General features: G+C 44.5%; 1 protein-coding gene across 1 annotated transcript in view; it reads left to right on the top strand.

The window, feature by feature from the left end:
• Nucleotides 1-24,505, top strand: part of TRIO (trio Rho guanine nucleotide exchange factor) — a 349,468-nt gene that overhangs the window by 64,479 nt on the left and 260,484 nt on the right. The gene's annotated exons all lie outside the window — the stretch shown is intronic.

Here is a 24,505-nt window from a genome sequence, read left to right as displayed (position 1 = left end):
GAAATGAAACAGTTTAAATGTCCATCACCGGTGAACGGATAGACAAGATGTGGTATGTCATATCCGTACAGTGAAATTCCCCAATGAGAAGCAAACTTCTGACACATGCCACACAAAAGATGACCCTCAATGAGAGAAAGAAGCCAGACTCTAAATACTATATATTGTGTGATTCCATTTATGTGAGATTTCTAGAAAAGGCAGAAGATGGGAGCCAATCAGCAGTTGCCTTCGCTATGGGTTGGACAGAGGACTGCCTGCAGAGAGGCACAGGGGAAATTTTGGGTTGTTGCAAGTATTCTAAAATTGATGAGGATGGTGTGTGTGCGTGCTAAGTTGCTTCAGTTGTGTCCAACTCTTTTTGACCCCATGAACTGTAGCCCTCCAGACTCCTTTGTCCATGGGATTCTCCAGGCAAAAATACTGGAGTCAGTTGCCATTTTTCTCCAGGGGATCTTCCCGACTGAGGGATCAAACCAACGTCTCCTGAGTATCCTGCATTGGCAGGCAGATTCTTTACCACTTTGTCACCTAGGATTGTGTGGTTGCACAATTGTGTGGTTGCACAATTATAAATTTACTGAAACTTATTGAACAGTCTACTTAAAATGGGTAAATAGTTTAGGAAATGGTGCAGTCAAAATTTATCTGACAAATTGCGGTGTGCAAAACCCTTTCCTGTTTGCTGTTTCATGCAGTTCTGAGAGGTAGATGTTATACCCATTTTCCAGAAGAGGAAACTGAGGACCAATCATGGTAAATTATTTTCAGGTCTCAGAGTCAGTAACTTGGCAGACCAAGTGGCCACATTTAGGTGTTCTAATCACAACATCCTGAGTGCTCAAATGAGTGAATTTGAGGATATATAAATTTCACTTCATTGAAACACCTCATGATGTGTTTTAAAGAATATATCACGAACACCTTTCTATGTTAGGAACTGTTTTGGCCATCAGATCTTAAAAATTTTATTGGAACATTTTAGGCATTCATAAAAATAGAGTTGGTCGTGACCACCCATGTACTCATCACTTGGCTTCAGCGATCATTTCATGGTCTGTCTTGGTTCATTTCTGTTCCCTACCAATTGGATCCCTTTGAAGCAAGTCTCTGTCATTTATTCTGTTGTTTCTTCTGTAGATATGTCAGTGTAAGATCATCATTTGTTAATGATTGCTTACTATTCCAGTGTTTGTAACATAATGTGTTAAACCAGTCGTGGATCATTGACCATTTAGGGTGAAACTTACATATTGCTTTGGTAGATCATGGTACAAGAATCTTTATGCCTGTTCGCCAGTGCAGCTAATTGAACTCTGTCTCTACAGACTGCAGGCCCTAGAGCTAATAAACACCCTTTGGTGTTAGTCGCTCAGTTGTGTCCAGCTCTGCAACCCCATAGCTGTAACCTGCCAGGCTCCTCTGTCCATGGGATTCTCCAGGCAAGGGTACTGGAGTGGGTTGCCATTCCCTCCTCCAGGGTATCTTCCCAACCCAGGGATCTCGTCCGTCTCCTGCAATGGCAGGCAGGTTCTTTACCACTAGCACCACCTGGGAAGCCCCTAAAATCTGAAACAGTGGAATATTTTGTCATGTGTCTCAACGATTAAGCTATTAAAATAAGCCTTTACCAGCTGAAGTGTATATAGTACTTTCCTTTGCAAACTCTGTTACACAAAGTTCCTTTTTGTTTGTAAATTTAAAATCTCTTTTTTAGAAATTAGGTCTTTTTTGTCACCTATGTCCTCTGGGCTAGATCTGACTACAGATATGATTTTAAACAGATTTCTTAAATAGATTTGTGTGTAAGAAACAGAATATGGAGCTTTTTTAGTGTTTTGATCAAATCAATACTGTGAGAAAAAAGCTTCTAAGTGGAATTAAAAGTATAAAGAAGAATAAATAGATGAATATACAGTAGTAGCTAAAATGTATTAGTTATGCTTATTGTTGAGTGCTCAGAGGGAAAGGGTTAGAAATAGATGGTCCAGGTTTCTGAGGGTGGAAGATTACTGACCCGAGGTGTCCTACGGCCCCTGTCCCGCCCCCCTTTTGGGTGGGCTGGTGGCCCCTTGGGAGAGTTACACCCCACCCGGCACAGAGGGCTGGCTTCTCCTGAGACTGCTGGCCAGCTTCTCTAGGCCAGGGTGGAATTTCCCGGTTTTCTGATTTGGCTAAATTTGAAGAGGATCAGAGTTGTACTGGCTTCATCCTTACATGGGTGACCCTGGTGGCTCAGACGGTAAAGGATCCACCTGCAATACAGGAGACCTAGGTTCGATCCCCTGGTTGGGAAGATCCCCCAGAGAAGGGAATGGCTACCCACTCCAGTATTCTTGCCTGGAAAATCCCACGGACAGAGGAGCCTGATGGGTAACAGTCTTTGGGGTTGCAAAGAGTCAGACATGACTGAGTGTCTAATATATCCTTAGACAGCTTTTTGCTTAAATAAAAGCACCCTGTCTGTACATAATTTGTTGAATACTAGGTAGGTGGTGTGCCTGTGTGTAGAGGAGACTGGTACATGATTCCTGGAAGTAAAATAGAATTACCATGAATCATACAAAAGTACTTTTGATACCTTTTCCACTACTGTCAGAGGAATGCAGCATTATTTCTGTAGGAGGATGCTTGACATTATCAGTATAGTCCTTAATCCATGACCAGGAAAAAAGGGAGAGCAGAACCCTTTTCCTTCTGATTGGCTCCAGTCTTAATGCTTTTAAGAGATTCTCGCTGTCATAATCTAGTTTTTGAATGTGGAATGCACAGATACTGATTACTTACAGAAGAGGAACAAGCTGATTTTTTTGCAAAGTTGATATTAAAATCGACTATTAAAAATTTAAATATTTGAAAAATAAAAGCAATTTTGAACAGCTTGTTTTAAAGGAAGGTTTGCTTGCTGCATGTACTCCTATGTGCTTGTAATATTTGATATGTCAAAGGTGACATCTATTCTAAATAAATTCTTGCCCTTGTCCCTTGGTTTGGCCTTCTCCTGCTTTCACCTCGAAAGGAGTGTTGTGAGTCTATAAAAATGAGTCCAGTTGTATGCACGCTCAGACACGCATTTGCACTGCTGTCATTGAATCACGTCTCAGGCATACAGGGTGTTTCATGAAGCCTGTTCACGGTTTAAATGCTGGCCTGGGCCAGTTACACATAACAGAAGTGCCCACGAAAGGGCTGGAACAGGTAGGTAAGAACTGTTGGCATGATTGGAGAGGAAAGAAAGAGCTAGTTTTTAATTTTCCTGAGTGATTGGGAGAACAAAGCAATTGGTCCCCTTCTGACCAGGGTAAAGTCTGCTGAGCGTAGCCAGGAAGAGAGGGTTTGGAACCCCACTGCTTTATATTTTGAATTTACATGTTGTGTTTGAATTTTATTTGGGCCAGAAATTTTGAGAAAGTGAGTCTCCTGTCTTTTATTTGTGCAGGACTCATACCGGTTCACTTATTTTCTAGCAATCAAAGAAACCCAAAGGGACACACTGTGTTTTCTCCATGCTAGGATGATGAAGGCAGTGTACAGTTAGTGAGTGATGGAGCCGAGATGAGTGGATCTACTGATATAACATTTATTGCCTCTAACAAAGGTTTGCTTCCCTGGTGGCTCAGACAGTAAAGAATCCGCCTGCAATGCAGGAGACCTGGGTTTAATCCCTGGGTTGGGAAGATCCCCTGGAGGGGAGAACATGGCAACCCACTCCAGTATTCTTGCTTGGAGACTCCCCATGGACAGAGGAGCTTGGCGGGCTACAGTCCATGGTGTCCCAAAGAGTAGGACACAACTGAGCGACTAAGCACAAGAAAGGTTTGAGACCTTGAGGAACAATGAAGTGTATATGTTAGAGGGATTCAGAACAGGTCAGAGGCTCTTCCCCCTCCTAGATGTTGGTTTTGTGCAGATGACTTTACAAACACTGATAAGGATGAGAGGAAAACCAGCCTGCTTTGTACTTAAAAATATCAGTAATTTAAATTGGGGCGGAAAGATGCCTGTGAGTACAATGAAGAGGAAGCGAAATATTTAATACATTTTTTTCCCCCATAATTCTTCCTCCCTCGCCTCCTCCTTCTTCTCCCTCCCACCCCAACTCCTCCTTGAAAATAAATATTAACCTGTAATTGACTCGCTGCCGGCAGAGGAGAGCATGTAGCTTAGCAAGCCAGGGTGTTGAGCTCTTCTTACTGGTTGCATAGTGCACTTAAGCCATGTTTGTTTCCAAACCTGTTATGTCAGGGGAACTTTTGCTATCAGTATATAATTTAATTCAATGTCATCTAAGTGTTTAAGACATGAGTGGGAAAAGAAAGGATTTCTGTAAAAGCTAAAATGAATGATATGGGAAGATTTGATAAAGGCAGTGCATTTAAGGTGAACTGTCATATCGAGTGTGGGAGAGACCACTGTAAAAAGAGAAAATTTTTGTAAATATCTGTAAGCATTTTGCCCTTAGATTTCTTCTGAAATGACTCTATATACGAGCTTCATTTAAGGATGAATACCGGAATTGGTATATTAGGGTTTATGCAAGTAAGACAGTGAAGATGTCCCATCCAGGGATTCATACTCAGAGAAAAGACCTTAACCCGGACCCAGAGATGACACCAAGGAGCCAGGCTCTTAAAGTGGACTTGGCATGGTGTCGTATTGAGCAGGGGGAGGACAGAGACAGAATCTTTTAACGTGTGTCCTTGTAATGGCTTTCTGCTTTAACTGACTTGGTTGAAAATTAACCGACCAAGAAACTAGTGATCACATTGAGAAAGAGGATGCAGTCAGATGGGCACCCGACTAGCTCAGAATGGGCTGTAAATCTGTAGTGTGCTCCCGTGAAAGCGGCAGTTTCCGTCACACACATATAGAAGACTAGAGGACTGGGTGGTGCCACGAAGGCTGGCTGTGACTTATTGGCGTTGGGGTCCTCTGGCTAACTTGGTAGACTAGTAAGTAAGACTTGGTGTTCACGATCGGAAGAACATGTCTCAAGGAAGATGATGCTGTGGATCACGTAGGCAGGGCTCCAGGAGGATGCATCTCTCATGCTTTGTTCCAGAGTCAGGGCAACTGAGGCTGTTGGTCCCAGTCTTCCAGGCGTTGGGCCACACTGACACTGCCAGCCAGCTCAACAGGCCCCTCCATAACTCTGGTCTCCTGAAAGCCCATGGGCTGGTCTCAGGGTGATTGGGAAATGCAGGTTGACCTGACTCCCACACACAGCTTCCCCCCCCCACCCCCCGGGCCCAACCCTGATTTATTTACTTATTTATTTATTTTTTAATAAATTTATTTATTTTAGTTGGGGGCTAATTACTTTACAATATTGTAGTGGTTTTTGCCATACATTGACATGAATCAGCCATGGGTTTACATGTGTTCCCCTTCCTGGATCCCCCTCCCACCTCCCTCCCCATCCCATCCCTCTGGGTCATCCCATTGCCCCGGCCCTGAGCCCTTGTCACATGCATCGAACATGGAATGGTGTTCTGTTTCACATATGATAATATACATGTTTCAATGCTATTCTCCCAGAACGTCCCACCCTCACCTTCTCCCTCAGAGTCTATAAGACTGTTCTATGCATCTGTGTCTCTTATTCTGTCTCACATATAGGGTTATCGTTACCATTTTTCAAATTCCATATATATGCATTAGTATACTGTATTGGTGTTTTTCTTTCTGGCCACACACAGCTTTTTGAAAAGGTCACAAATAATCTATGATTTAAAGTTTGTGTCTGCCATAGCTCACTAGAAAGGGTGAAAGAACACAGCAGAAGGAATGAAAACCTATTATAATACAAATCAGAAATCAATTCTATTGTCACCTTATTTCGAGTAATGATCTTTTAATGGATGGATTAAACTGAGTGTTATATTTCAGTTGGATGATATAGGGCCTCATTGATTTGTCTGTGACATGAGTCGATGTATGTGTATAGATGAGGGCCTGTTCTGTCTGCTTCTGACCTTAGACAAGGAAACACGTCCTGTCTCAGATCATTTTGCCTCGCTCATTGATTTCAGATCAGCAGCATGATGTTTTGTTTTTGTTTTTGTTTTACATTAAAGTAGCTGGAATGCTTATTAGTTCAATAGTAAGAACAGAGAAATGAATTCACAGTAAGTAAAACAGCCTAGAAGTGTATCGCACTTGATTATGTTTTTATGTTTTACTAGTGAACGTGCTAGTGTTAAAATTTTTATTTTCTTTTCCCTTTTGGCCTTCTTTGTTTTGACCTGGATTCCTTACATGTGACCTGGAGAATGCTTTTCACCTTCTCTGAACTTTGATTTTTTCATCCATAAAATGAAGACTCGACTAAATGACCCCTGAGGTCTCTCTGACTCTGACCCAGTGACCTCAGGAAGTGTGCGATCTTATCTGTGTGCACAAATCTTTATTTGCAGTCACACCAGTGACATGAGTTAAATTCTACTCCCCAGAAGTATGCGGAAATCGGGAAACCACATCATTGGTCTTATTCTTCCTAAATGGACAACTGGGTTTGAGATAAGATGCTAGTGTGAAGAACCGGTCATTAATTTATGCTGGTTTGGTCATTTTTTCTTTATTTACCCTTGAGTGATTAAGAACTTCTGAAGGAGTCCGCTTTGAATCAGTTCCTCACTTTGTAACTGTTTGGTCTCGGACCTCTGATTTACCTTCTCTGTGAACTGGGAGTGATAAATGGTAACCACTTCCCAGTGTCATCTTGATGCTTCGGTGAGATAATCCATGCAGAACCAGGCACACAGTGTAAGCTTAGTTGGCTGTTCAGATTGTGACCATGACTTTTCATTGTCTCAGTAAACCTGCAGAAATGTGTTTCCTTCCCTACGTTTGTCAGGGTTCTCTGAATCTGCCCTGTCATCTGATTTGACTGTGGAAACACTGCAGACACTTTTAGAATTTACGAACAGGCCTGGTGCGCCTGAATTAGCTTTTGTCCAGTGTTGACTTTAGGGTCCTACTTGTCTAGTCATTGGTGTTAAGTCTTGCATCCCCATTTAATTATATGATTATTTGAAAAGATGTTTCAGACAACAAGGTGATTTTTATCTTCTTTCTTGTATTTGCGTCACCTTTTCTGGATGGCTGGGGTTTGTGTCAAATGCCCCACCTGTTCAGAGAACTGAATGGTTGTTGGAATATTGATGGTTTTTTATAGATTATCTCTGATCCCGAGTTCTCGTCCTGTTACCAACACCGAGGTATCTTGATGATGGAGAAACTCTTCTTTCAATGCATCGTGTAGACTTCTGTATGGTAGTTTTCAGCCATACCTCTTGGATTTTAAACACCCAGTATATCACTTGACATACCATTTATTGTCTCATCATTGACATACTCATAAACATGCTAAAACGGGAGCAGGTATATAAATTGGCATGTTTATCTTTTACTGTGATTCTGTAATTGGGGGATACTACCTGAGTGTGTCCTGAACTGGGTCAGTGCTTTTTCCTCTCTTCTTTGTTTTTCGTTTGCTTTACGAGGTCAAATCCTTATGATAACCTTGTGTGTTGGGGGGTGGCAGCCGAGGCTCCAAGGCTGGGCAGGGGGAGCAAGCGTTGGAATCACCCAGAGCTGGCTCCTCCTGCTTGGCCACCCCTCTCAATACCCTCTGACGCTACCAGAAACCCCCTGGAACACAGAGCCCGTGGGGACCTCCGGCTCCAGGGAGCGGGCACAGAGGCCTGGACGTGCCCGCTGAGGAGCAGGTGTGAGTGTGAGGTGGCGGGGAGACCCCTTTGGTCCTCCACCACCTCTGTTCTGCTGTATGTATCCTCTACCCTCCATTGGGCTTCCCTGGTGGATCAGTGGTAAAGAGTCCGCCTGCTAATGCAGGAGACGCGGGTTTGATTCCTGGGTCAGGGAGATCCCCCGGAGGAGGAAATGGCAACCCACTCCAGTATTTCTTGGGAGATCTCATGGACAGAGGAGCCTGGCAGGCTATGGTCCATGGGGTCGCAAGAGAGTCGGACAGGACTTAGTGACTAAAAAGCGACATCCTCCACTCTTCCCACTTTCAAGTGGATGTTTGTTATTAAAATTACCTAGAGCCAATAAATGGAGAGGGAAACAGCAAACCACTCCAGTATTCCTGCCTGGAGAATCCCATGGACAGAGGAGCCTGGCCGGCCATGGTCCACGGGGTTGTAGAGAGTCAGACACGACTGAAGCCACTAAGCAAGCAGAGCCAATAAAAGCAGAACCCAAATGCTAGCCCCCCTGTAGAGTGTGTGGTCACTGCACCTGGCCACTCAGGGTCCACTCTGTCAGGTGTGTGACTCTGTTTGTTGCGGTCCCCAGGGAGCACACAGGAAGGAATCACGGAGCTGCATCTGAAGATGCACCCTCTGGGGTCCCCCTCTTAACCGTTCAGTGTGGCCCTTCCGTTCACCTCCTTGCCTCCCCTTCTCAGGATGAATGAGAGCGTCATTAATGCCCACGTGTCATCAGCATTTCTTCCTCCTCCCCCACACGCCCAGGTAGAAACTGTTTGCCAGAGGGATTGGATCCTGGTGGTGCCCCAGGCAGCCCACCGCCAGGGCGGTTTGCTCAGTCACAACCACGCTTAGTTGTTAAAATCAGATTTCTCATTTACAGGAAAATTGCCTTTTCTGAAAGATGACAAGGGCACACTTGACCTAGTTAACGAGAAAATGGTAAAGGAAAACCACGAGGAGCTATTTCAAACATGGGTCACATTCCTGAAGTTGGGGTGCCCAGGGTGGCCTCCACACCGATCAGGGTCCTGGTTCTTTCCGTGGGACACACAAACATGACAGTGTTTGGTTTCTCATTGAGAAATCTGGAAGTGTCTTGTTTTTTGTGTTACCAATGCTAATAATGTTAGCCTAAGGTTTGGAGTCTGAGGTTTGGGAAAACAGTAAAGGATTAACATTTCACGTGTTTGAAATCAAACATTAAAAAACACTCAATAACTTTCAGAAACAAGACTGCTTTTCTTATTAAAGGAATAAAGATGTTTTTTTAATCAGCTGATTTTTAGTATAACTAATTTATGTCTCTTAAGGAGGGGTAAGATTATCATTTACCTTCTCTAAGCAGGTTGGATTTTAAAATGACTTTTGATAAGTAAAGAAGGCCACCAGCTTCGTAAGAAATTGAAAGGAACATAAGCATACTATTTTAATAAAGGGCACTTGGCATTTTCCTCCTTCAGTAGATTACTTAAGTAAAGATGTAAATATGCATTAAAAAGAAAAGAAAAGCAGAAGAATGGACAAAAGCGTTCTGGACTCTCTGTGCTCAGGGTGCCGGCTCCCCGCCTCATGCTGTGTGATCTTCAGCTCACTCTCGCCCTCTCTGTGCCTCAGATGGTAACTGATCCACAGTGGAAGATGGATGGATGGATGATTCAGTGAAGTTGTCTGAGTAAAGAGCTTAGGACGGGGCCTGTGAGGAGTGTCTCATCGTTAAAGTAATTTTCAGTATTTAATTATGAAACCATAATGACACACGTAGGAGGCTGGTATTACGACCCCCCAAAGAAACATTGTGACATCTTTTAGTCTGAAAAGATTCTTAACCTTTCCAACAATTAGCACCCAAGGATCTGAGCTAAGTGACTCTCTGAGAGTCAGCTGTAATCACAAAGTGGTATCAAAATACAAAAATAGAGTACGGTTGACTGTTGAACAACAGTTTGAACCGCCCGGGTCCACTTACACGCGGATGTTTTTCAGTAATAAATCAAGTCATTCACGATCTACGTTGGGTGAATCCGTGGATGCGGAACCAGGGTTACGGAGGGCTGACTGTGGAGCTTGAGCATCGGCAGAGGGTCCTGACGCCAGTCCCCCGAGGACACAGGGATGTGGCTATCTGCACGGAAAAATAAAATCTCAGTCTTAATTTGATGGGCAGTGGGAACAGATCCCTGGGGAGGTCACTCTGGCCGGGGCGCTGCCTGGGGTGGGTGCTCACAGTGGTGGCCGCCGAGTCAGCTCCACCCCCACTTCCACCCCAATCCATCTGGGAAGAGAGAACCCTGGGACGGTAAAAGCAGGCAGCCCAGAGCTTGTAGAGGTCTGTTGTGGCCAGTGTGTTGACACGGCCCTGGGGGCTGTTAAATGGGAAGGTACGACTAGGATTTTAGGGGAGCCTTTAGGACCGGGTGCCTTGGTTGCATGTGCGGGCCGGGAGGAATGAAAAGTATTTGTTTCTTTTCCTGTAATTTTTTTTGGGGGGTGGCGGTGGTTTGCTCTGGGAGAAGCTGACCCAGCAGTTGTTTTTCTTCTCCCCCCAGCCTGGAGTAGGAAAGGGCCTTCTCGAGCTCCCTTTGGCTTCTGTGAACGGGGCTTTGTTATTCAGAATGCTCAGCCAGAGGTCTTTATCCCCCAGTTCAGTGCCAAAGAAAGCTCTGCTGCTTACAGCATCCCTAACGCCCTACCAGCCCCCTCAGGAATGCAGTCCCCTCTGTTTGCATTCTGCCCTCCCAGCCGATGGCAGTTCCAGGCTCTCGTCTTCAGAGACTCTACAGATTTGGGGGTTGACAGCATCAGTGGGTCTCCTCACTGCCCCTCCCCGTGACACTGAGCTGCGTCCGTGGGCTGTGCCGTCCTTCCCAGAGGGCCCTCGACGTGGGCCGGGGGTGACCTGCAGCAGCATCACCCAGGAGGTGCCTTCCAGGAGGGCCTGGAAGACGCAGCATCTGGAGCCCACCGGGCAAGGCACCTGAATCTCTGGGGAGAGGACTCAGGGCTCTGTGTTCATGCCAGGATCTATACGTGACAACTGGACTGATGTTGAAGAACCATTTCTGGAGGAAATAAGATAGATTGCTGTTGGCCTCTAGGACCTGAAAAAGGCAAGAAAACAGATTTCCCTGGAGAAATTCCTGAAAGGATCACAGTTCTGCTGATAAATCTTTATTTTAGCCCATTGAGACTCATCTCAGACTTCTGACCTCAAGAACCATTAGGATAATAATTGTGCATTGTTTAAAAAATAAAGCGTTATTTTCCAAGCAGTAGGTTGTTACCAGCAACTTTGAAAAATTGAAAGTTAGACTAGTGCAGAGAATACACGCACTCACTGCACACGGCAGGGTTGCTCTGTGAGGCTGTGACGTCAGCGTGTCCTCCCCAGTGGAGCTGACCCACCTGCTCAAGTTCGATCCCTGGGTCGGGAAGATCCCCTGGAGGAGGGCATGCCAACCCACTCCAGCGTTCTTGTCTGGAGAACCCCATAGGCAGAGGAGCCTGGTGGGCTACAGTCCTTGGGGTCGGACATGACTGAAGTGACTTGGCGCGCATGCGTGAAGTCCAGTGTGTGTGACATACATGTTCTTACTTGGTTGCCTCACAAACAGCGTTTCTTGCTGTGGGTCGAGGTCAGTCAAGTTAGAAAGCCAGTGGAATAGCCGGCGTCCCTGCCTTCCGCCTCATCACAGCGCCCTTTCACGTTGTTTGCAGTCTAGCTTGTGCCCCAGCCAGTAAGGGAATCATCTACTTTGTGATGAACATCAAAAATGAAAAATCCTGCGGAGCTTTTGCCCTGTCCTTGCAGCGGGTCCCAAGCTTGGGTGTGCATTCGAATCTCCGAGGATACCGAGTAAAACACAGTCCTCTCTGCAGACTTGCTGTCTCAGAATCTATGACGTGGGTGTAGGATCTGCATTTCAACCAAATGTCTGTATGATTCTCAGGCAGGGGTCTGTGGGCACCTTCAGAAATACGACCTGTGCAGGCATTTTGCCTGTTATATATTAAACCTTATAACAACTCTGTAAAGTGACCCCTCTCCCCATTTGACAAATAAGGCCCCACAGTGATTCAATTTGGTGACTCCATGGTGTCTCAGAGAGACTAAGGACCAATCCTGGGCCAGCCCTTCCTCCTGGGCGGGAATCAGGTGGCATGAGATGGGAAAGATAAACAGTGCTGATTGAGGGAGCTGCCCTCCTGTGGGGAGGGAGGGATAGGATTGTTAGATCACAGATAACAAATAGGATGTTAGATGACAACAAATAAAAAGAAATAGGATTGTTAAGTGACCATTTCAGAGAGAAGCATTTTGTCTTGGAGGCAGGTATTGTTACTGCTGTTTCTAGGGTGACCTTTTAGCCCCAGGCCCTCTGATCAGTGGCGGTGGAGATCAGAGAAGGGAGAGCAAAGATGGATGGTGGGCTGGGGGGCCCATCCTCTGTGGTGAGGGGTCCCCGCAGGAGACCTTCAGTCCAGCTCCACCTCCAGCTCTGGGATCTGAGACGGTGGCTTCACTTGCTGGGCCTGACTGCTTTGTCCTTGAAAAAAAAGAGGGTCACAGGACAGCCTCTAGCTCTATGAGGGCTTCCAGACTTCAGATCCTGTGATTTTTTTTTTTTTCTTTTGGAAAAGTAGTATTTCCTTCCCCTACCTTGAAAGAGATACTGAGTGGCTAAACAGAATGTATGTAAGTATTGTGAGACCCCAGGGAGATGCTGTAAACAGAGTCATACATGTGGCGCTGGCGGCTCAGTTCAGACTGTCCGTGGGATGCACAGGTCTCAGCTGCGCTGCTGGGGGAACAGTCCTGCCTTCCAGCCGGACATCAATCGCATTCCAGCATTTCCTTGGTCTCCCACCCATGCAGAGACTCTGTACCCAGGTGGTGGAGCCGCGGGGCCAGCCGACTCTTAGACTGCTCAATCTGATCTTAATTTCTTTATGAAAAAACTCGGCAACTCCGCGGAGCTGATAGCGTGTAGAAAGGAAGTTATATCCAGTGGGATTTGTGAGAACAAGAGGAAATGTTTCCAGGAAGCTGGGCTGGTGCTCGGTAGCTGTGCATTTTTTTGTGACCTTAAAAAGGAACTTTATTTTTAATTTGAAGGTTATCATGTTTTTAATTGGAAACTTATCATCTCTCCTTATCTCTCTGGCAGATGTAAAAATGTGTGACATTTTATACTTAAATTCCCATCTAATTTTGGTCTTAGTCGCAGTCGGATTACAGAGATACACATCTTCTTAAGATGCTATTTTATGAGCATTCAGTGCTTAGTATACCCAAACCCTTGACACAGATCAGCAACTGATTATACTTGCTATTTATTCCTTCTGCTTGACATCCCGGAGAATACCTGGATAAAGGCAGCACCCACATTTGGCCTAAAAGTAGTATTTGGAGGTAAAAGATCTTCCTCCAAAACTAGAGGTTGCGGCTGTATTTCTTTGCTATTCTACTAAATCATATCTCAGTCTTCTCTCTCTTTTGAGAATTTACATGTTTAATCTTCATATGTTTGTTTTCCATTTCTTGACTCCTTTTGTGGAAGAAGAAACTTGTATTTTAGTTTTCAGAAAGTACATGAAGCTAAAACCCTACATTATATTCAGATTAACTTTATATATATTGTTTGTTTCAAATAGAATTTTTTAGCATTTATCTTTTAAAGTAATTTTTTAAATGGAGCAGACTGATTGGTTATAAATTACTCTACAACATTGGGTTACTCCTTGAGTGAGGGGTGGCGGGTAGCTCAATTAACCTGTGGTCTTTCAGTGAAGATAGAATAAAGTGAAGGATATACTAACAGTTACACTGAGGATGACCTAGTCTGTAATGTTAGCATCATGTGAAACATTTTGACTTTACATAGTTTTTAAAGGATGGAGAGTCACTTTGGAAGGATGGATGGCTACTTGCCTTCATGGATGAGGTATGTGTGGCTAGTCAGCAACACAAAACAAATAGTAAATGAGTTTTAGAGAAAAACAGTGGAAGGATCTCAGAGCTGAAAAAACTTCAGCTGACAAAAAATGAATGTCGTGGAGTTGCTTTCTGGAGGCTTGACCCTAAGTGAAAGGGTCTGGCCTGGAAGTAGATAAATATTGACCTGGAAATAGAAATTACAGGTTTGGAAGAATAATAAAGAATTGAGAACCAGGGCATACAACCCATTTTTAAAAGAAAGAAAAGCATAATCTACCACAGTGTTAACCGTGTGTACAGGTCAAGTTTGAAACATTATATTAAATGCATAACATGAGTGCAGTTCAAGTAAAGCCTGTAAAAATGAAAGGCTGTCATCTGTCTTCTGATATTCAGATTCTTTAGCCTCAGCTTCTTCATTTCTAGGAAAGGAAGGGCTTGTGCTGTATCATTGCATCCATCGTACAACTCTGAGCAGTTTGCTCAAGTTTTGAAAGACTGAAGGCAGTTCTGGGCTTCTGTATGACATTATCCCACACATTACCTAAAGCGTTGAGTTTCCTTAAGTGTTAACTGAGTTGTTGAGAATCACTCCACAGTTACTGGCTGTAACACCATGGTCAGAATGGTTTGTTGTTCACTCGCTCAGTCGTGTCCGACTCTTTTCGACCCCTTGGACTGCAGCATGCCAGGCTTTCCTGTCCTTCACCATCTCTTGGAGTTTGCTCAAACTCATGTCCATTGAGTCAGTGATGCCATCCAACCATCTCATCCTCTGTTGCCCCCTTCTCCTCCTACCCGCAATCTTTCCTAGCATCTGGGTCCTTTCCAAGAGCTTCAGCTTTAGCATCAGTCCTTCCAGTGAATATTCAGGATTGATTTTCTTTAGGGTTTCTTTTGGATCTCCTTGCAGTGCAGGGGACTCTCAAGAGTCGTCTCCAACACCACAGTTCAAAAGTATCAATTCTTTGGTGCTCAGCTTTCTTTATAGTCCAACTCTCACATCTGTACATGACTACTGGAAAAACCATAGCTTTGTCTAGATGGACTTTTGTTGGTAGGCGAGGGAGGTGGTCAGGTAGGGTGGGGCACTGGTTACTGCTGGGCCAGCCCTGAGGACCTACAGAGGGATCCAGATGGGTCCTGGGCAGAGACCCTCAGACTGGACTGACTCCTCCCAGTGGGTGTGGCTTCATGACACTTAGACAGACAGTTCCAGTGAGCGGGAGGGTGAGGTGTTCACTGACAGCTGTCAGCAGTTGAGGAGAAGCGAACTTATAGCCCTTTCTGCTGTAAAATTCCAGACCTGCCAGCTTCTAGTTCAGGTGTGTTTTAAGGAGACCCTGTGAAGGTTGAAATCTCGGCTGTGCTGGTTTCTTGTTGCTTTCTGGTCCTGAGCAGTCTCACCTGGGTGGCTGGTGAGGTAGCCCCAAGTTAGTAAAGCAGGAATCACAGCATTATTTTTGAGGTCAGGCATATCCAGATGAAAGGGTCTGCAGAAGGAGTTTCCTTCAGCAAAATACTGTTTTATTCCAAATTATATTTTTACAGGAGGGTTATCTGTAAACCACAAGATTTCTAATAGTCATGAGCGTTAAGTCTGACATTGGCCCTGAAGCTGGTGAATCAGGATGTCTTCCTTGAAATAACTAGCCTACTGAGTCTGTGCCTTGGCCCTGCAGTGTTCTGACCGGGCTGACAGGCAGACAGTGGCAGCACCACAGGGGTGTTCTCAGAGACCCCCCCTTCACCAGAGGGAATGGCTGGTTCTCTCGACAGCTTCCTCGGCATCCCTAGGGCTTAGGAGCAGGAGTCGAGGGGGGGGAGTGTGGTACCCAGGTGAGTGTCCTCAGGATGGGGAAGGCCAAGAGTTGAGACCCTTTGGGGAAAATAGGCAGAACTAGGAGTCTTTGTGTCATTTTAAGCTCTCAGTGTTCAGGCCAGGTTTTTGCTCACACCCCTCCATCCTGGCGTCCTTGAGGAATTTCAGGCATCGTGGTCATTCTCCCTTTAAAGCCTCCAGGGAGGGGACCTGACTCTAAGATCACCACTTGGAAAATTAAAAGGAGGAAGTTTTTTATAAATCATGGCCCGAGGAGTAAGTCTGGAAACAACACCCTCTTGACCTTGGTGCTGTGTGAAGTGGAATCCTTGCCTGGATCACTGGTTCCAGCGAGACTCCATTGCCGGCTGCACCCCCTTTCCCCCCGCCCACTTGTGGGTTTTGATTGCCAATTTATTTTACTAAGTGGCATACTCGGATTTTTTGGTTTTATGCAGTTGGTCAGGGAGGACGTTCTTGTGTCTGTCTGTGTCAGGACTGTGTTCCTCTGGGCTCTGTAGGCAGTGACCAGCGTCAGACACCTTCCTTTGAGGGATTGGCTGGGGAGGAAGACGTGTGTGTGTGTGTGTATGTGATGCCCAGAGCCCCGCATGGTTTTTACTTTGTTTGGAATGTGATGAAATTGCATTGGAAGGGTTAAGTCATATGATATGATTCTAACACCTAATTTGTTTAGTGTAGATGTGAAATTTAGGGAAACAATTTTAACTTTCTTCTTCAGTCTCCATTGAGAAGTTATGCCATAAGAATAAAGTCAGTTCTTCAGTCTGATGGAAAAATCTCTCAAGAGTAAAATTGGAATCCAGTGTTGCTAATATATTTGTTGTATTTGAAACTCACAACGACTACAGCTCATATTAATAGTTAGCAAAGTATTTCATAATCAAGCCTCCTAATATTGCTATCTGAGCTCCCCTGGGATTCAGAGGGAGGGTGGGGGCCCGTGTGAGGGGAGGTGAGTGAGAGCTGGCCCCCCAGCTGGGTTTCTGATGCCCATTGCTGAATGGAGGAAACCCCACCCCACCTCCACCCCCAAAAAGGAAAAAGAAGAAAAGGGTTTGTTTTCATTAGTAACCGGTTAGGTTTTGGAGGAAACTGTTTGAATGCAATTTCCGCTCCCGGAGTTTTCACTCTACAGTGTTGTGTGTGTGTGTGTGTGTGTGTGTGTCAGGGCACACCCCCCTCTTGACAGCTGTGACCACGAGAAGACTGGCCAGAACCGGAGACTATTTCCCGCTCAGTCTTCCCCAGGTCCACCCCGCGTTCCGGGGCAGGAGCTATTTTTGAAGTGGACAGATGATCTGAGTGTGTGAGCTGTGGCTGACAGCATGCGGACTGGGAACCCGAGGGCAAATGGCCCGGGAATGCGGGAGAGCGCGCCCGGTGTCGGGACAGCAGTGCTCAGCCCCGCGTTGTGGGGCTCAGAGGCTGGCGAGGGCTGGAAGAACCCGCCTGCTTTCCTGCAGTTGTGTGGGCTTTCCTGAGGTTGCATGTGGACTTCACCGCAGGTAATTTACACGGGCGCAGGTCCCGTCAGTCTGAATAAGCTCTTTAGAAGGAAATTGATAGCTGCTTTATCACCACTTGTACTTATAGAACTGTTTTGACTTTAGAGCAATTTACCTGGTAGAAAAGATTTCTCTCTTATGAATGTTGTTTGTATGTATCAAATTATAGTTGATGCGCTCAAGCCATTCTAATTGTAAGCCGTGGCAGCCTGAAATCTGGACAGGAAATTTTAGGTGTATATTCATGAAGTCCAAGAGACTAAATAAAGACAGATTTAATAAGGAAGTTCAAACCATCCTGCTTATCCAAGACATCCCCTATGTGGTTTTAATTATAATATTGATTATGACATATAGACTTTATATATTTAAAAGAGATTTAAATTAAAAACAAAACATATCAGGTATGTTTGATTCCGAACAGGAGTTTGTACTTTTTTTCTGTAAGTGTCAGATTGTGAATATCCTTTGTGGACCCATATGGTCTGTGTCCCAGCTCCGTGGCCTCACAGTTGTGGCTTAGAAGCATATTCAGGACCAATGGGCTTGTCCCAGGGGGTCATTTTCCAGTCCCTTCCTGCAGTCTTGTCTTAAGATTTGGGAGGACAGGCAGTCCCTCTTTCTTTCCCTGCTACTTTAAAATGAAGTGAAACTGTAAAACCTCAATGGACAGTCTCTCGGACCTATCCCAGGAGATTCATTTAGGTTTGTTACCTTGGAGCAGCCCAGGTAACCACACCCTGCTTTGATGGGTTCCCCTGTACTTTTAGAAAGGCAGTGTTCAAGGCTGTATCCAGATGATTTTTCTCCTCCTTTATAGCAGTGGGTGGTTCCTAACTCCTGCAGACCCAGTTTCCCTGTTTATAACATAGTGTGTGATGCTCCGTATCCCATCCTGAAATGTAAGTACTATATAATTTAAAAATCAAAACAACACTCTAACTAATAGAAAGAAATGAGATAAACGTAACTTGCAAGCTTGTGTTCAAGTGCGCAGATGCTGGGGTGTGACTGTATGCTAGAACAGTGGTACTCGAGTGCGCGTCTGTTGGGACAGAGTGTGTCTGTAAGACCCCCAGCAGCTCCCTTCCCTGAGTTGTGCCGTGGAAAAAAGAAAGTCAGCCGAACATACTCCTTATTTGAGTGCAAGGAGGTGCTGATGAACTTGTGACCTGGCGGCCAGTCTTCACATCACACTGTGGGAGCAGCACCCCAGAAGAGATGGTGATGTTTGCAGGCCCTTGCACCAATGTAGGGTCTCCATGAGCGGGAGGTGTCCCGGGAGGCCACCTGCCCCTGATGACTCAGATACCGCAAGCCACGTGGCTGCTGGTGGTTTGATTTCTGAAGGGAACAGCTCTTGGTATATTTCCAAGCCAAAGTAGAGATTTCGTCCTTCTACAGGATAGCTATTTTTCCTAAAAATGTGGTGTGAAAAAACTGTGCCCCCTGAGTTGTTTCGCTGTATGCATTAAATGGAATTAGGTTATAAGCCAAGGATATTTACCTTCTTGAATATCTGGCAAGACATTGGAGAGTCCAGCAAGATGCTTAGTGATGTGTGTGTGTGTGTGTATGTGTGTGTGTTGGGGGGAGGGGGTTTGCTGTCACAGGCAGTCTGTCCAGCATTCCTGGCTTTTATTCTCCAGATGCCAATATCGTCCCTCCATCCTCGTGACAACTGCAGATTTCTACAGATTTCCAAATGTAGTATCGAACAGAGGCACGGGCAGTGAGGATCTGGGAAGTCTGTCAGTCACCCGGGATGTCGATGTCTGGTTTGGCACTTCACTGTGCTCCGAGACGGCGGGTGGGCAGTGGAGAGAGTGCCGCTGACCCCCTGCCCAGGCCTCCTCAGAACTGCTGAGCTGTTTTCCTCCTGCCTCTTCTCCCCTCTTCTCATGGTCTCCTCCTCTGCCTTTTCCCTTCTGCTCCCCACCCCCCCCACCCCACCCCCGCCCGATTGCCCCATTTTTACTTGCTCCTTTTTCTTTTGTATTGCTCTCTAGGTAGACTTTCTTGTCTTGATGTTCCAACAGACTGCTGAGTCTTATCATTTATAAGATGTGTTGAAAATAATTTGTTACCAATAGTGATCAAAAGACTGCAGTGTACTTTTCCCAGTATCACTCACTTCCCTGTCGGTTTTTTAAAATTTGGGGGGGCTGGAGAGAAAGTGGTGGAGTACAGCGTCCTGCACGTCATGGTTCCGTAGATGGCCTACATTGGCACCTTTTATGGGGTCTGCGTGAGGATTCAACTTGCAAGATCGTGCTTTCGGTTTCCTTGCCAAAGCCTGCTCCGTGCATATAGTGGTAGATGTTACAAAGGAGGGAAGGGTCTTCCCAAAGAAGGGTCTTCCGCATTCCCTGTTGTGTTTTAACAGTCCAGAGGTCTAGACATGTCATCAGTGCTTGGCTTCAGCCGCATCTCCTTCACTTTGCGTGTGACCCACGAACAAGTCCAGGTTCAGGGGTGGCCTCTCGCTTTTGCTTTTCCCTCCTGCAGGCTGAATCCTTGGAAGATCTGTGAATCCGAGTATGAAAGTGTAGGTTGGAAGGGGGCGGTGTTAACTGCCATGGTGTCTGAAACAAGGTTCTATTTTACGAAGCAGCTTTGGCTATCATCAGTTGGTTTTTATGACTTTCACAGTTGAGCAGTAATGAGTCATAATCACTACTTAATTTTTTCAGACCAGAGCGTGGACGTGTTTTGTTCTCAGACTCTCCAGGCTGTCAGTGATGGGAAGATATTTCCTTGGGGTTGAGCTGAAAGTCTGCTGCTCGCACCTGTTCCTGGGCCTGTCTTGTTCTCCTGAGCAGATCTGTGTCTGGGAGCCTCTTCTCTCTGTCCTCTCTGCAGCAGTGGTAGAGAGAGACCCCCCCCCCACCCCAGCTCCATTCTCTGCCCTTACGAGTTTAATATAGTAATACGGTTAGAACGTCAAGTATGAGAGAACAGAATGCCATTACGACACAGTGACTTAAAGCTTTTATTATGCAGCAGTAGGGAAAGTAATATATTTCATTGTGCTGTGCTGTGCTTAGTCACTCAGTCGTGTCTGACTCTTTGCGACCCCATGAACTGTAGCCCTCTAGGCTCCTCTGTCCTTGGGGCTTCTGCAGGCAAGAACACTGGAGTGGGTTGCTATGCCCTCCTCCAGAGGATCTTCCTGACCCAGGGATTGAACCCACATCTCCCACATTGCAGGCTGATTCTTTACCATCTGAGCCACAATATTTTATTGTGGACTCTTAATAGGGGGTCCTGGGGACTTGTATTCCCTTTGGAGGGTCTTATACAGGCATAAATCCATGATTGAATTTATTTTCCTCACTATTTATTCATACCATGATAGATCGTTTGGGGGCCTGGGGGAAGCAAATACTTGTTAAGAAATCTCCACGTGCAAGATCGTTCAGGCAGAGTCTGCCTTCCTGTGTAAAGGTTTGAGAACATAAGGACTTAATTATAATAACGCTAGCAGCAGCAACCACCAGCCCCTGTGATAAGAGGTACATAAGTTATCTTCTCTAATCCTTAGGACAGTCCTGCCAGGGTAGGTCTTGCTGTTCTCATTTTATTAGTGCTAGACGGTAAAGATGAGAGGTGTAGAGTGATTGTCAAGGTCACGTGGCTGGTAGGGGCCTGAGTTTGCGTTTTTGCCAGTGTCCTTCTTGACTGCATACTTCTGCCATACTGGGCTTATCTCAGGTCCTTGAATGAAACAGACATACCCCAGCCTCTGTTCTTTCTGGTTGCAGTGAACACGCCCTCCTTACCCAACCCTTGGTTAAGTTCTAACCATCATTTAAGTTTCACCTTAGATATTGGCAGCTCAGTTCAGTTCAGTTGCGCAGTCATGTCTGACTCTTTGCAACCCCATGGACTGCAGCGCTCCAGGCCTCCCTGTCCATCACCAACTCCTGGAGCTTATTCAAACTCATGTCCATCGAGTCGGTGATGCCACCCAACCATCTCATCCTCTGTCGTCCCCTTCGCCTCTCGCCTTCAATCTTTCCCAGCATCGGGGTCTTTTCAGATGAGTGAGTTCTTTGCATCAGGTGGCCAAAGTATTGGAGTTTCAGCTTCAGCATCAGTCCTTCCAGTGAATATTCAGGGCTGATTTCATTTGGGATGGACTGGTTGGCAGCTAGGCGTTTCCTAACCTCTACATCCTCCCCCCGCCCCCACCCACCATGACCCATTAACTTCCTACAATCTCCAGCATGCTACTTGATGGCATTTATGGTCCTCATTGTTTTATGTTTGCCCACTTTCCTGGACTCTCAGCTCAGTGAGATGAGGGCAAGAACAGTCTGATGTCATTGCCTAGAATGGCACGTGGTACCCAGTGGGTGTGCAAGACATACTTATTAAATGAATGAGCGGATGTTTATACCCCCATGTCCTGTGCGACACATGGAGTACAAAGAGAGATGTGCATCCTTCAAGTCATGGAGAAAACACTTAAAAAAATTGCACACCAAGTCAGTACGTAAGTATATCAGTAAGTGAGTATTTATTTGGATATCAGAAGTGAGTTTATATTTATATATCAGTAAATGAATATAGGTATGTGTTTTTGTTTACTTAATGTATGCTGTATACTGCAGAAATTCACAGAATCGAGACTTTCAAAAGGATGAAGACATTTTAGAAATGAGTTTCTAATCTATTTTTCTACATGTCATAGGATTAGCAGGCGTTAAGGACCTGTGGTACTTGCAGCAGGGGGGAGCTGGGGCAGACTCTGGGGAGAGGCAGGAACTAAGGAATTAATCCAGCTTCAGCTCCTGGTGGGGTTGGGATGGGATGGGATGGGATCCTGGATGGATCGGAGCCTGGTGTGGAGTGGGAGGTGCTAGGCTCTTACAGGGAGGGGTGAACAACTGAGCAGAAAGCTACAGCCTCTGAATTAGGGGTGAGGGGTGGGGAACAGCCTGATCAGAAAGGCTGGGGCTTGGCTGTGATTGAAATCTGATGCAGTTCACGGTTTAAGACTTCACCATCCTGGAATGACGGCTTGTTAAGTTCTCCAGGAAGCAGATAACTGCCCCTTGCATCCTTTAGTAAATATTTTTCCTTCCCTCCCTTATCTCTGGGTATAGTAGAAATAACATGCAATTTATTCTATCCCTTTAAAAGATCTTGGCTAATTCTTTTTTCTCTCTCCACCAGATACACCTAAAAGATTTACTCTTTGTCCTTATCATTGAAAATGATGATGAGTTTACTTCCTGTGCAAAGGATGTAATGACGGCACAATGCCATGGACTAACTACTTTTAAGCCTGTAGAGAAATACTTGTAGTTTCAGAGGTAGAATGAATGGCAGAGGATAAAAAAGTACAGTTCACTGTTGGCACTTGGATGAGCTGGGCAATGAATGGGGGAACTGGGCAGTTGTGACCTTAGAAGCTGGTGGCCAGACCCTTGGGCAGGTGAACCACTGCTTCTTTGGCTCCTCTGTGGGTGGTGGTATCTGCCTTGGCATGTTGAACCTTCTGTATCGTGAGGCTGCCTGCGATGCTGGTGAAAAGCCTGATGCTGGTCAGAGACAGATAGCTCCTGTGAGCCCGTTTGTAATCTCAGTAGCTGTTTGGGGGAAGATGTACCCCACAGCTGGGTGGGGGAAATATACTGATATCTGTATTTATTGAAAAATCACATTTGGCATAGTGTAGGGAGTGAAATAAATAGTAGAAATTATTTCTCTTCCAACTGTAACGTTAAATGTACAAATAAAAGGAAACATTGCAGTGATTGCAGATTGCAATGCGAAATGTATTTAGTCTATTTCATGGAAGCAGATATGTCAGTCTCTTAAGGGGAATGTGTGAATTGTCACGTCAGGTCATTTAACAGAGCTGTGGGACACTTAAAACCGCTTTGTTTGTAAAAAGATCTGAAATGGCTATTTTTTAAAAAAATGTCTGCTCTCATCTAAAAAGCTAGATTATTTTCAAGGAATGTCTATAATAGAGAATATTGATAAGAAAGTGTTTTAGGTTAAGTGGTATTATTTTTCTTTTTAAATGATAGTTTATAAAAAGTATATAAAAGAGATTTTACTTTACCCTAAATTATATCCCAATAATTTGAAAAATTTGATCTAAGTAAAGGATTAATGAAGACCTCTCTAAAGAATATTGAGCAAACTCTGATATTTTAAGAAATTAAGGAGAAAATGGCATTTCTGAAAAACAAAGCAAAGCCAGCCAGTATTATCCATTCTCACAAGGCATATTCAAAGAATATAATGGAAACCTAGGAAGTGTATTTTGCAACTTGTAAAACATTTCTTTTCAGATAATTTTTTGATGGTTTAAAAGTATATTTTGAGCATCTTATAATACAGTTTAATTCATTCACGCAAACAAATTCTAGAAATAGATCAGATCTTTTTAACAAATGCAGCTGGAAGACCTGGGTTTGATTCTGGCTTCCTGGCTGTAATATCTCCAGTAAGTGGTGAAGTCTCACCTTTGACCCTCAAGCCCCTGGTTTCTGCAGGTCTGTACATTTACAGATCATACGTGTATTTATCTTATAGGGTGGACTTAGTCATTAGATGAGCTAATTAGGTTTGGTACATGCTTTGAAAACTGTAAAGAACTATATAAAATATAATACTTTTTCGTGATTTAAAGGTGAGAAGTTGACCATTGATCATTCTGCTACATCCAAAGGTGGTTTAATTTATGCAAACTGGAAATCTAGAAAGAGGAAGAAAATTTTTTTTCTTCCAGAGCCAAAATGTGAAAGCCACAAATAAAATTTAAGCACTTATGTATACCCATTCTAATCTGCAAATATACATTTGTGGAATGAGTTAACAGGAAAGTTCTCAAGAGCTTTTGGGCAGGGGATGTAAGCTTTTTTGGTTTCACTGATGAAACTAAACAGTTTTGAGAAAACATAAAAATTATAACCAAAGGTGGAATTAACTGACCTGGACTGTTAGGTAGATCACCTATTTAACAAATAATTTATGGTAGGAACCAAGCTAATTTTATTGAACTGTGATTTCTCAGAGTGAAAATCCAAATATTATGAAATTGTGGTGACTTGTGGTGCCTTTGATAAGGCTGTCTAAATAAAGCTTTTTACTTGAGCAGGAAAGGTCCCTAGAAACGAAAACTTTAATGATGATTTAAGGTATTTTCTTTAAATGTTCAAAATTTTAACACAAATAGTTTTTTTATACAATGACAAAAAGTTTATGAAAAAAGTTTATCTTAATTTTAAAACCTGTGTGTTTATTCTTCAGACTTTAGTCTCATAATAGACCACTTGCCAGAGCAAAGGTATGAATATGTAAGTAGCCATCCATCTGTTCAGTGCCTCAAACAGAACTGTTGGGTCCAGGAATCCTTAACTTGATTATATGCACTTACTCCTCCTGAGAAATATTTGGCCAAGGTGGTAAATATTATTCCTTCCTATTTTAGTTACTATTGTATATACCAAAACTGTGT

Source organism: Giraffa tippelskirchi, chromosome 8 (genome assembly GCF_054371585.1).
Source record: "Giraffa tippelskirchi isolate mGirTip1 chromosome 8, T2T-mGirTip1v1.2.pri, whole genome shotgun sequence".
NCBI lineage: Eukaryota > Metazoa > Chordata > Mammalia > Artiodactyla > Giraffidae > Giraffa > Giraffa tippelskirchi.
This window is presented reverse-complemented; position numbering and strand designations above follow the sequence as displayed.